Genomic DNA, 15,004 nt, shown 5'->3' on the forward strand with positions numbered 1-15,004 from the left:
TTATAAACCAAAAACAGAAATTGACTATGAGTTAACTAAATAGAAAGTAAAAACTAGGGAAGCGGGGAACCAAAGATCATATATATATATAAAAGCCTAAGTGACCGTTATGACCGAACAACCAGTCGACCAGTTGCTATGACATGCACTGACCAACAGGGGACAGACGCTCAACGCAGGAACTGCCCCCTGGTGGTCAGTGCGCTCCCACAGAAGGAGCACCACTCAGCTGACCAACCCATCCTGGCAGCCCACCAGCCTGGCGGCAGCCACTCATTCCCTCAGTAGTCTGGCAGGTCCAATCTCCGGAGAATGGGCCAGACCAGCACTGCTGGCATGATCCTGACAGTGCCGCAGGCCTCCTGGAAGGCAGCTTCAGGCACCTCGGCCGCTTCCCCTCCCTAGACGCTCCACAAGGAAGGATATAAAAGCGGCCACCAGGTGGTTCCCAACAACCTGCGCAAACGTCAGTGGGACGGATCCAGATCCCAGGCTGGCAAGGGTGTCCCACTGCCCGCCCAGAGGGCCGATTGTGTCCCAACCCCCACCCCCAGAACCCCACCTGTGCACGAATCCATGCATCGGGCCTCTAGTTAATAATAAATAAGCCTGGTTGGTATGGCTCAGTGGTTGAACATCAACCCATGCACCAGGAGGTTGCCAGTTCAATTCCCAGTCAGAGCATATGCCCAGGTTGTGGGGTTGGTCCCCAGCAGGGGCATGCTGGAGACAGCCAACCAATGTTGATGTTTCTCTTTCATCAATGTTTCTATCTCTCCCTCTCCCTGCCTCTCTTTCTCTAATATCAATAAAAACATAGCCTACATAATAAATAGGTAATATGCAAATTGACCGTCACACCCTCACCCAAGATGGCCACCCCCATGTGGTCACAAGATTGCCACCACGGATGCCTGGCAGGCGAGGGCAGATGTGGGCAATTAGGCCAGCAGGGGAGGGCAGTTGTGGGTGACCAAGCCGGCAGGGCAGTTGGGGGCGATAGGGAGAGCAGGGGAGGGGAATTGGGGCAATTGGGCCAGCATGGGATCAGTTAGGCATCGATCAGGCTGGCAGGGGAGCAGTTAGGGGGGGATCAGGCCTGCAGGGGAGGGCAGTTGGCGGGGGCCGGGCCTGTAGGGGAAGGCAGTTAAGGGCCACCAGGCTGGCAGGGGAGGGCAGTTAGGGGTGACCGAGCCGGCAGGGGAGGGCAGTTGGGGGGGACCAGGCCTGCAGGGGAGGGCAGTTAGGGGTGACTGGGCCAAAAGGGGAGGGCAGTTGGGAGCGATCGGGCTGTCAGGGTAGGGCAGTTGGGGGCGATAGGGCCAGCAAGGGAAGCAGTTAGGCATCGATCAGGCTAGCAGGGGAGTGGTTAGGGGGGTGATTAGGCTGGCAGGCAGAAGCGGTTAGGGGCAATCAGGCAGACAGGCAGGCAGGCAGGCTAGCGGTTGGGAGCCAGCAGTTCCGGATTGTGAGAGGGATGACCGACTGCCGGTTTAGGCCCGATCCCTGTAACCGGCATTCGGACATCCCCCAAGGGATCCCAGATCGGAGAGGGTGCAGGCTGGGCTGAGGGACACCGCCCTTCCCCTGCACGAATTTCATGCACCAGGCCTGTAGTATTTAAATAATAATGATAGGTAGAGAGAAACCAAGATGGCGGCATAGGTTAACGCCGGAGTTTGCTGCCTCGAACAACCACTTCAAAAATACAACTAAAAGACGGAACAGACATCATCCAGAACCACAGGAAGGCTGGCTGAACGGAAGTTCTACAAGTAGGAGGAACCGAGAATCAGAGGAGGCACAGTGCTGAAGTAAAATACTAAGGTGCGGAGTGCGCGCGGCGCGGGCTGGTGGCTGAGGGTGCGGTTGTCTGTTTCAATCCGGAGGGAGCCTCAGACTCAGAGCTCCAGATCTGGGCGAGTCTCTAGGGACCCAGACTCAAACGGGAGAAGCAGGACTGAATGGCTATGGTTTCTCCGAGGTTTGCAGCTGTTGCTGGGACAGAGAGGCAGAGCCCCTGGGGACGGACTGAGAGCAGCCATAACTGCTCCCTTCTCCGCCCTGTTGATCCCGTGGGACCCGCCCCGCCCAAGCCCTGCACAGAGGCATTTGCTGGATAGCCTCAAGCAAAGGCTAGATTAGCACCTCCCTAGAGGACACAAGTTCTTCCACTGCAGACACAGATGATTATCACAGCCAGTCGGCCTGGAGGTCAAATCCCTCTAGTATTAACTACAACAATCAAGGCTTAACTACAACAAGACTTCGCACAAAGACCACTAGGGGGTGTACCAAGAAAGCGTAAAAAATGCGGAGACAAAGAAACAGGACAAAACTATCAAGGGAGGATATTGAGTTCAGAACCACACTTTTGAGGTCTCTCAAGAGGCTTCTAGAGTCTGTCGATAAACTTGATGAGATGTACAGGAAATCTAATGAGACCCTCGATGTGTGATAAAGGACCATCTAGAAAGTAAGCATACACTGACTGAAATAAAGAATATTATACAGACTCCCAACAGCAGACCAGAGGAGCGCAAGAATCAAGTCAAAGATTTGAAATGCGAAGAAGCGAGAATCACCCAACCGGAAAAGCAAAATGAAAAAAGAACCCAAAAATACGAAGATAGTGTAAGGAGCCTCTGGGACAGCTTCAAACGTACCAACATCAGAATTATAGGGGTACCAGAAGATGAGAGACAGCAAGATATTGAAAACCTATTTGAAGAAATAATGACAGAAAACTTCCCCTACCTGGTGAAAGAAATAGACTTCCAGGTCCAGGAAGCGCAGAGAACCCCAAACAAAAGGAATCCAAAGAGGACCACACCAAGACACATCATAATTAAAATGCCAAGAGCAAAAGACAAAGAGAGAATCTTAAAAGCAGCAAGAGAAAGAGACTCAATTACCTACAAGGGAATACCCATACGACTGTCAGCTGATTTCTCAACAGAAACTTTGCAGGCCAGAAGGGAGTGGCAAGAAATATTCAAAGTGATGAATAGCAAGAACCTACAACCAAGATTACTTTATCCAGCAAAGCTATCATTCAGAATTGAAGGTCAGATAAAGAGCTTCACAGATAAGGAAAAGCTAAAGGAGTTCATCACCACCAAACCAGTATTATATGAAATGCTGAAAGGTATCCTTTAAGAAGAGGAAGAAGAAGAAAAAGGTAAAGATACAAATTATGAACAACAAATATGCATCTATCAACAAATGAATCTAAGAATCAAGTGAATAAGTAACCTGATGTACAGAATGAACTGGTGATTATAATAGAATCAGGGACATAGAAAGGGAATGGACTGACTATTCTTGGGGGGAAAAGGGGTGTGGGAGATGCGGGAAGAGACTGTACAAAAATCGTGCACCTATGGATGAACACAGTGGGTGGAGAGTGAGGGCGGAGGGTGGGGTGGGAGCTGGAAGGAGGGGAGTTATGGGGGGAAAAAAAGAGGAACAAATGTAATAATCTGAACAATAAAGATTTAATAAAAACAAACAAAATAAAAAATAAAAATAAAAAAAATAATAATGATAAATGACAGCAACATTTTAAGCTCCTATAATGTTCTTTCCATGAACAGTGCAGTGCTTACTACATATTATTTCATTAAATCCTCACAACAATCTTAAGTGGTATATGTTATTATTCCATTTTACAGATTAGAAAAATAAGGTTTAAAGCATTAGGTGGCATGTGAAATGTCACCCAGCCTATAAGGTGTAGAGCTGGGATTTATCCCTTGTCAGATATAACATCTTAAAGATTTTCAAAATTTCCTACACCATGTTCAGACAAATACTTTATAATGATCACTTTGCCTATGACAACCATTGTTCTAGGAAGTATTAGTTATAAATGAAATAGAGCTAATGTAACAACTATTAAATTAAATAAACAAAATTATATTATCTTTCCTTGGTCTTTTATTTTTCATTAAAATGAATTAACTTATATATGAATACATCATTTCAATTTCTTGCAAATTTTCAATTACTCTTTACAATCCAAATGGCTTTTAAAAGACTGCCAATGTTTTACCTAGAAAGATTAATTTAGGTGAGAAGAAAAAAACTTTTGAAAGTAAAAATATATAAAGGTTAACTTTAAAATATTTTTTATTATTTAAGAAAGAGGTTTTTTAAATTAATAAAATAATTACTGTTGGAGGAATACATTTAATCAGGGAAAGCAAAACTAAGGGTTTGAAAAAGTAGGAAGCCAGTGCACCTCTTTTTAATGACACCAGAATCTATTTCATTGTACACTTAGGAGGCACGAATCAATGCCCAATTTAAAAATGACAGAAAGCGTATGTGAAAAAGCCAGCTTCTCCTGCCAGCAAATAGCCTAAATGTTAAGTAAACCAAAAACTGGAAGGGATTAGTTGAAATGTCAAAAGACAACCTTTTACCTGCTCATCCTTATAAACTCATTCTCATCCCTCAGGCATGCTTTCTAAACAAATAGTTTCAATGTGCAGCAGCAAAAAGCCTATGGCAAGCTCTGCCATCTTGTAACTGTCAAAAAGATTAGTCTTTGATCTATTTGGGAGGTCATGTCCACATTCACATTAGCTGAGTCTAACAATATTATACCTGTTGAGCAATGATTCTTTAATGCCTAATGAGACAGACATTTTAAATTATGGACGTTAACTGTGAATTTTTTTTTCTAAGTTTTGACAGAAAGTAAACACAAGAAATTGAACACAAGTGTGGTTTGGAAAAATGATCTTTTAGACCAGTTAATATTACTTTTCAAATACATTTTACAAGGCTTTCCCAAAATAGAAAGTTATATTTAATTGTACTCTCTGAAATGAGTTTAAACCAGTTGGTGCCCACCCATCCCCAATAAATTAGTGTATGTATAATTTTGGAGGAGTGTGTGAACAGCAGAGAAATGGCAAATTCTTTCACCAGAGATTGCAAACGGAAAGCCCAAAGTTTGTTTTGTAAGGCCCTTATTGTAGCTTAAAATAATCTGAACTATTAGCCAACCCTCAACTAGCTCACTCATTTAAATAATCTGTTTAACTTCTGTAATGGCTTGAGTTTTCAACCTATTGGTTCAGATATTGCACTAATTCATAAAACATTTTTTTCATAACGAATTCAAAGTTCACACAAAACGAAAAACACCCTTAATTTGATAGATTCTAGCCAAATGAAAATATTTCTGCATCAAAAGCTAACCTGATTGGCGGGGAGGGGGTAAGAGATCAACCGAAGGACTTGTATGCATGCACACGAGCATAACCAATGGACACAAGACACTGGGGGGCATGGGAGGCTAGGGGAGGGTCAAGAGAGAAAAAAAAAGGAGACATATATAATACTCTTTGTAATACTTTAAGCAATAAAACAATTAAAAAAAAAAAAAAAAGCTAACCTGATAGCCCTAGCTGGTTTGGCTCAGTGGCTAGAGCATGGCCTGCTGACTGAAGGCTCCCGGGTTCATTTCTGGTCAAGGGCACATGCCCAGGTTGTGGGCTCGATCCCCAGTAAGGGGCATGCAGGAGGCATCCGATCAATGATTCTCTCTCATCGTTGATGTTTCTCTCTTTCCCTCTCCCTTTCTCTCTGAAATCAATAAAAAAATAATTTAAAAAAGTTAACCTGATATAAGTAGAGATGAGACCCTGAGTAGCAAAGATAGATAATCAAGAGTGAAGAGGTGAAGAGGTACTTAGAGAACTTCGTAAAAATACCCAAATAGCATCCAGGCCATCCAGACAGAAGTTATATGGTTTTGAATTCTGATTTTACCATTATATTATAATACACTTGAGATCAAACAGTATGCTCCTGAAGTACTCCAATGACTCAGTTTTATTGCAGACAGTGTAAGTGGTATACTACTGATAGTAGTAGATACAAAATAACCAAAAAGATTATACCGTATACGTCAACAAGAAATTTAAGTTACAATTTTGAACATGAGATTATTTTTTCAACTTAGTCAAACCCAACCATGTTAGTCTTAAACAGCTCTGTTCAAGAGTAGCCTTTTATAAATTTTATAAGTAGCTTCTGACGAAATAAATGGTTTAATAAACATGAGCTGGAACTATAACTGCATCTCTTTACTTCACTACTGTCTTATATCCCAATTCGTATAAATATGCATTATTATTTCAGAAATAAATGCCTCCCTAAAAGCAATCAATATAGGCAGAAAACATACTTTTTCTTGTCTGTAAGTTTTATCACAAAAGTTCAAGCCTCAAAATAAGACTAAGAACAAATAATCAGCTAAACTTAGTAATTAAAAATATTAAGAAAACTTTGCCTCAGAAAAATAAACACATTTGTCTAGCAAACACTCAAGAAGAACAGTTTTATCTTTAGCCAAGATACAGGACCTAAAATATAAACATTTATAGCAAACCACCAAATCTGGAAGACGGAGACTGTGCATTAGAGGCATTTACTGCTCCATATCCTCACAGTGTAAACACTTTTATCAGGGTATCACAATATAAATTCCAATGGTTAGAGTTCTAAACTCAGCATAAGATCTTGTACGTGAAATAATTTAGCTAGATAAAAGGAATATAGCTGGTTTTATTTCATCTGGCACATTTTCAAGATTTCTGAAACACCACGTTAACCAAATATAGTATGTGTATGTGTATATACATATATATATATATTTTTTTTTTAATGGGGAAAAATGGATTTCTGCCAAGAGTTAAGAAGCCAGGCTCCCTTTTAGATTAAAACACACACACACACAAAACATTAGAAATGGTTTTCAATTGTTATGTATTTTTCTTGTTATGTGAGGAATTGACCACAATAATCTACCAAGAAATAAGAATCAAGACATAGTAACAGACATAGTAATGTAACTTATTTCACATATGCTTTAAGGCTGCTTGTATAAGATACTATTTGCAGAGAAATCTGTATTAAACTTTGTGTCATAAATTGTCAGTGTTGAAAAAATAGCCTAAATTTTCCAAATATAAGAAAAAGAACAAAGTATATTGCTCTTCAATAGGGATATTGTTCTCAACATAAAGGAAGGGGCAAAAGTAGATTTACAGTTGTGAGTATGATAAACATGGAGTTAATACAGCTATTGTAATAATGATAATCTGCATGTCTTTTTCCATATGAACAACTATAAACCTACTTTTGCCAATGTAGGCCATCTAGCCAATGTTGGCCACCTACTTTAGGCGTTTTAACACTTGGATCAACTCTCTCTGAAGGTGTTTAACCTACACTATTCAATATATAGATACATTATTTTAGGTGACTTATAAAACAATTTCTTCAGCTTATGGAGTGGCCACTTTTACATCAAATATCAATGAAAATATGTACACTTGCAGGACATACAGAAAACAATGTTCAGTTTTGAAAAATACCTTTTACTAAATGACTTCCACAACTGATCTTACTTTGTCTGAGAAATTATAACATTAACATTCTTAATATCCTTCACAATATTTTTGATCACTTTGCAACCCTATGAGCTGTATTAGAAGCAAACTATATAAACTACTACTGACCCGTCGCACGAGGACCCATCCCGCAAGACCCGGGACCCCTTCCTCCTCCCCCACCCCGCGCCATGGGACCTCCCCACGTCCTGGAGTCCTGCCCCGCGTGTGGCCAGCACACCACGGGACAGCCTCGAGACCTGGAGTGCCGCCTCGATGCTCCGCCTCTGGTTGCATGCAGCCGCCGCCGGGCCCCGCCCCCGTGGCACGCACACGGGGCCGCAGAAACCCTGGCGGAAGCCGCACAGAGCGGCCGCCAGCCCCACCCCTGCTACCCCACCCGCACTGTGCGTGCTGCCATCTTGTGATGGCGTTATGGCGTGAGGGTCAATTTGCACATTACCTCTTTATTATATAGGATGTTAGTGGTGTAATTTACAGAATGAGTGCATAATTAAGCCTTGATAGTCTAAATATTATTTCATTCCCGTATCTTATAATCTAGAGCTTCCTCTGTTAAAGTCATGAGATTTTAACATAAGAGAGTCAAATAACAATGAATAAACAGCAACCAACATAATGAAATGTTATCTTACATAACAAAGCAAGGTGCAACTGTAAAAGGAAAACTAAGCTCTCAAAGGAATGAATCAATATTAAGAGGTTTTGTTAAGACGAATGAGTAGTGCTGCATTCAGCAAGTGACAGAAACTTGTACCTACTCCCATATAACCTTTGAGGATGGCAAGATTTCTCATGGAGGAAGCTTATGGATGCTTAAAGGAGCAATACTAAGTACTGAGGGGTTGCATAAAAGTTTGGAGGCAATGGCAAGCAAAGAAAGTAGAAGATAATCCCAGCAAGAGGAAGCTCAGACTCAGATTTACATGACTAAATACTGTGACATTTAAAAACAAACATGAGCAAGAAAAAGTGTACAAGTAAAAAAATATAGATTAAAAATATACTTAAAACTTTAATGCTGGGGCTGACTAGCAGCCCCTGAGCGACGGAGGAGTGGATTACTCCGACACATTTGCTGTGAAAGAGAGGCTAAGGGACTACCTGGCTATAGCAACCAGACAGCCTCGACTGCCTGCCTCATTAGCCTTTTATTGTAGCAGCAGTTTGAAATAAAATTTACCTTTTAGATACAATCAGCAGGGTAATATTGGGAGGACACATGTGTTTGTAAGCAAGGGCACCCAAAGATTAGGCATAAGTACTCCAGTAAACACACGGAGGTCTGCACATGCACAAACTTGTTTGGAAAGGTCAAGGAATAATTAGAGGCACTGCCTCCAACACACCCCTAAGTCTCCCCTAAGTTGGAAATTCCAATAAACGGCAGGTGGCCTTCCACACACTTCCCTTTTCTCAGAATATCCTCCTTACAAACTTTTCAATCAAGTCTAAATATTAGACATCTGTAACCTCAAACTCCAGTATATGAACATAAAAAGCTGATGGACAAAGCAGAGGTGAAAGTTCAAACTGGAGTGCCCATAGAGTTATTGATGGGAAATAAGCCCATTAGGCCAGCAGGAGTCAAAAAAGATTCAGGAAATAGGTGCACAGGGAAACAGTTGGAGGATGTGTACTACAAAGATGAAACAGTAAACAAGAAACAGAAGAGGGGCCGAAACTGGTTTGGCTCAGTGGATAGAGCGTCGGCCTGCAGACTGAAGGGTCCCAGGTTCGATTCCGGTCAAGGGCATGTCCTGGGTTGCGGGCACATCCCCAGTGGGGGGTGTGCAGGAGGCAGCTGATCGATGTTTCTCTCTCATCGATGTTTCTGACTCTCTATCTCTCTCCCTTCCTCTCTGTAAAAAATCAATAAAATATATTTTAAAAAAAAGAAACAGAAGAACTGAGACCGAAGAAACTTGGGATCCAACACAGAAGATAAGCAAATCAACTCCTAGGATGACAGCAAAGGGAAATCTCAGGATGTTGGCAGTTAAGTAGACCTAAACAGCAACTGATTAAAGCAATTGATTACTTAGTCCTGATAGAAATAGGAGATCAGGAGGCTGCAGAAGGGATGTCTTCAGGAGGAAAGAAAAAAAAAAAGAACTGACATTATCTAAGAGATCTGATAGAAAAATTATGTTAAGAGGCATTGCACGGATTTTAAAGGGTTGATAGATGATTTAAAGATCTTTCAAAAAGACCAAAAGGGGGAGAAGGGTATTATTATTGCCAAGAAGAATTTTAAAGTTCAAGAAAGGAAGGAAATCATTTGACTACAATGAACAATATTTTCAGAGTCATGATAATGTGTATTGGTTATGAATTTTAAAACATTTGATATAATTATATGGGAGGATAAAGGAAGAGAAAGGTAAAGTAAGCTAAATTCTTATCTCATATAGGAAATAACTAATTAATACCTAAAACTGATTAAATAAAGATAAAATGTAGAGATAAAAATACCAGATATAACAGCTAAAAGAAGCAGGGGCTGGGAGTAGGGTAGAAGCCAAGGACTATTGTTCTAAGACTATTACTGTATTTAGTTATAAATTAGGCTCTCAGTAAAAGCTTTATTGGACTTTTTTCAACTTGATAAAAATAATTTTAAAATAATAGTAGGTTGTTAATTTTAATTCATGACATACACAATGGCATTCAACCAGAAGATATTGGCGTGGCAATGTCTAGAGACATTTTCGTTGTCACAACTGGTGGGAGAAGAAGGGTTTGCTACTGGCATTGAAACATCCTACGATACACAGGACATCACTCACAGCAAACAATTATCCTGCCCCAACTGTCATTTGTGCCAATCTTGAAAAACCCTGCTACAAAGTAATTTTAAGCAACACATCTGGAAATTTTGATGCTATAGGAAAATAAGTTGGGTAGCTTATTATATTCCTTGGCACACTGGGGCTATTTGGCCCAGAGTTAGAAAGCATAAACTGAACTCATTCCCAAGGTATCAAACCTTTAGTCTTCATGAAAACAAGAAAGACATGTTATAAACACCAAACAGTGCTCTGGGCCAGCGAAAGTAGTTAAGCATCAGTCAACCTTATAATCGAAGTGTGATAATTTCACTTTAAAGCCTTCCTCCTATTATGAGAGCAAAAGTAAAATACAAGTAAGGCCAACAAAGTTCTTGTCCTTCCAAAAAAATAAGATGAGCACAAGAAAATAACTGCAGAATTTTTAAAAAACCAAAGTTTTTGTTGGCTTTATTAGTTATCCACAGGTTTAACTTGTAGCTATCTATATTCAGACATGGCTTTTTCCCTAAGCAAATACAATGACATGAGTGTTGAGAGAAATTACAGTTTACAGTTAATACTATTTTGTATTAGTTTCAGGTGTACAGCATAGTGGTTAGGCAATCATATCCTTTACAAAGCGATTCCCCAATATCTCAAGCACCCACCTGGCATATAGTTATAACAATATTATTGACTACATTCCCTATGCTGTACTTTACAATTCTATGACTCTTCGGTAAATATCAATTTGTACTTCTTAATCCCTTTACCTTCTTCACCCAGTCCCCCCAAACTCCCTCCCTTTTGATAACCATCAGTCTGTTCTCTGTATCTATAAGTCTGTTTCTGATTTGTTTGTTCATTTATTTTGTTCTTTATATTTTACACATAAGTTAAGTCATATGGCATGTGTCTAAAATTTTGTGACTTTAAATGTTTCCTCCCATGAACCTAAAACATTTCTTTAAGATATATGGAAAAAAATGTTTAATTTAAAAACACCTCAGCAATTCATTAATTTTGTGTTTTTATGTTTGTTTTTCAAGAGGGATAGGAACAACGGATTTGGCTATTCTCATTCTTCACTGTTCAAGGAAAATTACAAATTATCTACTTACATGGCATACTCAGATTTAAATTAGATTTTAATTTGGGAATTTCAAAATATACTTAACCCTGCTTTAATAATACTATTGGCTACACTATCTTAAAAAATAAAGCTGGGAAAAGAAAGTTTTCTGAGAGGGAAAAAAAGGTTTTCATTCTGGACCTTCAGTGGTGACTGGTTTTTCTTCCATATCTGTGATTTGGCTTAAGTGTTTTCAACACTTTCAACAGCATGTTGCTGGACTGGTAAATATTTACACCCCTTTAAGTTTATCCCATGAACCTGTTACAGGTTCCGGTCCTTTACTAAATTATAGACATCACCAATACAGAGACAGCATCTTCTTCATTTTTGCACTTACTATGTTAAGTACAAATTAGGCGCTTAGTACAAGTCTGTTAAATGAATAAATAAATGAACGCTAAAACACTCAAGATTAACACAATTATGAAAGTGGCTCAAAAGAAATATATAAATTTACTATTTCCCCTGGGTAACCACATATTATTTAGGCTAGGTCCAAGTGGGTTTCTGTATCAGATGCTACACTATAAGAACACCTGACCTCACGCTGACCTCAGGCTCTATTCCTGGATAGTTTCCCACAACTTACGATAAAGTCTCAAATCCTTAAAATGGTGTACAGAGCCCTAACTGATCTGACTCCTTAATATCTCTCTCAGCCTCTACTCACATGCCATTCTACCGAAACTCACTCTCTACCTCAGTTTCTTTTTTTTGTTTTTGTTTTTTGGTTAATCCTCAACCGAGGATATTTTCCATTGATTTTTAGGGAGAGGAGAAGAGAGAGGGAAAGACAGAAACATCGTTGTGAGAGAAACACATCGATTGGTTGCCTCCTGCATGAGCCCCAACCAGGGCCTGGGCCAGAGAAGAGCCTGCAACCAAGGTATGTGCCCTTTACTGGAATCGAACCCAGGACCCTTTGGTCCGCAGGCTGAGGCTCTATCCACTGAGCCAAACCAGCTAGGGCCCTCAGCTTCTTTTAATTCCTGGAAACCGCTATCTTCTTTCAAACTTTAGGGCCTTAGCACATGCTGTTCTCTCTGCAGTGAATACTCTTATCCATTCTTTGCACCTACATAACTTTTTTCCTCAGGAAGTCTTTCTTTACCCCTCAAAATTAGGTCAGGAACCTGTTATACATTCTCACAATTCCTGACTTTTTCTTACAGTCCTCATGACAACTATAAATAACTGTTTCTTCATTACTTTAATATTAATATTCTTCACTAGACTGTAAGCTCCATGAGACAAGGGGCTATAATCTGTGTAATGTATCACTATGTCACCAGAGTCTAGCTATTAGTACTCTAGCCAGATAGAGTTGGCTGGGTGGCTCAGTTGGTTAGAGTGCCATCTTGTACACCAAAAGGTTGCAGGTATGATCCCTGGTCGGGGGGGCAACTGATGGATGTTTCTCTCTCTCTCTCCCTCCCTCTCTTTCTAATAATAATAATAAAAAAAAATCAAAGAAAACAGTTGTTTCATTATTCTGAAAAGTCTTAATAAAGTCTTAATAACCTGAATAGTTTTGTAATCTGGCCTTTGATTCCACTTTATCAAATGTTTGTATGTTTGAATCTCAATGTAGACAAGATTTAAGATTCATATCTCATCTCTCTGGTTCCTCCATCTATTTTAGGCAAATCAGTCAAAGTAAATGAATATTTGGATGAAAGTGAAAGGTGTTGTTCAACCTCTCTTTCTCTAAGCAACCAAACACCCATATCTTATCTCACCAAAACATCCTGTTACACATTCGAGTCCTTTACTAAATTATAGACATCACTAGTACAGAGATAGCATCTTGTTCATTTTGCACCTACTATGTTAAGTACAAATTAGGTACTTAGTACAAGTTTGTTAAATAAATAAATGGTTATTATATGCCAATACTAAGATAACTAACCAGTCACTATCTAAACCAGCCGTGGGCAAACTACGGCCCACGGCCGGATCCAGCCCGTTTGAAATGAATAAAACTAAAAACAAAAAAGACCGTACCCTTTTATGTAATGATGTTTACTTTGAATTTATATTAGTTCACACAAACACTCCATCCATGCTTTTGTTCCGGCCCTCCAGTCCAGTTTAAGAACCCATTGTGGCCCTCAAGTCAAAAAGTTTGCCCACCCCTGATCTAAACTGTAAATAGTTTCTAAGTGAAGTTATTTTGGTAACTCAACATACTACATATATTACTAAAGAAAAAGAATACACAAATATAAAATTTATTTATCTTATTTATCTTAATTTTAATAATTGTAACTTCTGATATTGACATCAAATTTTATTAAGCTAATTTTAAATATCTAACATGCCACTTGAACATCTTTAAAGTATAAAAATTTTTTGCCTCATGCCATGGTTTTATAAATTTTTTCTCAGAGAAGTAAAGACACAATACTCATGAAAGGAGAATATTTCTATGTACTCTTAAACTAAACTGTGCTAAGGAATACAAATAAAATGCAAGTTTAAAAATCTAAGTAGAGCCTGGCCGGTGTTGCTCAGTGGTTGAGCGTCAACCCATGAACCCGGAGGTCACAGTTTGATTCCCGGTCAAGCCATAATGCCCGGGTTTTGTGCTAGATTCCTAGTAAGCAGTGTGCAGGAGGCTGCGGATCAATGATTCTCTCTCATCATTGATGTTTCTACTGGTATTTCTCTCTCTTGTTCTCTTCATCTCTGAAAGCAATAAAAACATATTTTTTAAAAGAATATTGACTTGTTTAAAAAAAATCTAAGTATTGTACTTTATAATGCCTCAGAAATTAGACCATGCCATCAACTTGAGATGTGGATGCCTGCATTATAAAGCTGAAGGCTTTTGCAGTTTTTAGATCATACTACTTGGCCAAAGGATTTGCTTTAGATATCCATTATACTGTGACTTAACTGCATTAAAAGAAAACATCTTTTCTTTTAGTTATACTTTTCCACCAACATCTGATCATGTAAAAGCCTTGGTTCACTTTTCTGCTCCTCAAATACTTTGGTTTAGTGCACAGAAAGGTTTCTTCTTAACTATTACACAGTTAAGTATGTCCATATAGAATGATCAGAAGCATCTGGAAAGGTGGAAGTGAAAAAATCCTCACTGGGAAAGTTAGCTTACTGCTTGCCCTTCAGAGTGGCCCATTATCAACATTTCATAGTGGGTTTCTTTATTTTCAGGTCCCTGAGGTATATGCAATAAATTATGACAAACTAAACAAGTCACACTTGGCTCCAAAATGAAATTTTCCTACCACTACTTTCTAGTCCCCAAGGTGGGAAAAGGAAATCCTGGTCACAGCCAAAGAAGTCATATTTTTGGCTCTAACATACATTTTCCTGCTTCTCTAAAAGCCAAACTCTGCAATGGAGACTACAAAAGTCTTAAGTTAGTATTTTAAACTGCATTTTAATTTTTACTTCCATAATCTGTGCCTCAATTTAAGGAAAAAATTTAGTATCATAAAATTAACGTCACTGCCTTTTTTCCCCCACTCAAATGACTTTTCTAACTCAGACACTGATCCGAAATTTTTAAAATAACAATTCAGCGCTCGCTTCAGCAGCACATACACTAAAATTAGAACAATACAGAGAAGATTAGTATGGCTCCTGCCCAAGGATGACATGTAAAATAAAAATTCAAATCAAACAATATAGAAAATAATGCA

At 39.4% G+C, this 15,004-nt stretch overlaps 1 protein-coding gene and 1 non-coding gene across 2 annotated transcripts in view; one reads left to right on the plus strand and one right to left on the minus strand.

Annotated features, from left to right (window-relative positions):
- The window catches only part of BRIP1 (BRCA1 interacting DNA helicase 1), a 111,962-nt gene that overhangs the window by 22,172 nt on the left and 74,786 nt on the right, over positions 1 to 15,004 (minus strand). The gene's annotated exons all lie outside the window — the stretch shown is intronic.
- LOC138995194 (U6 spliceosomal RNA) lies at positions 14,884 to 14,990 on the plus strand. Its single transcript, XR_011468528.1, has one exon. It is a non-coding gene; the product is annotated as a U6 spliceosomal RNA (small nuclear RNA).

The sequence above is a fragment of the Myotis yumanensis genome, unplaced genomic scaffold (assembly GCF_028538775.1).
Source record: "Myotis yumanensis isolate MYYU_CA2020_CCGP unplaced genomic scaffold, mMyoYum1.0.hap1 SCAF_16, whole genome shotgun sequence".
NCBI lineage: Eukaryota > Metazoa > Chordata > Mammalia > Chiroptera > Vespertilionidae > Myotis > Myotis yumanensis.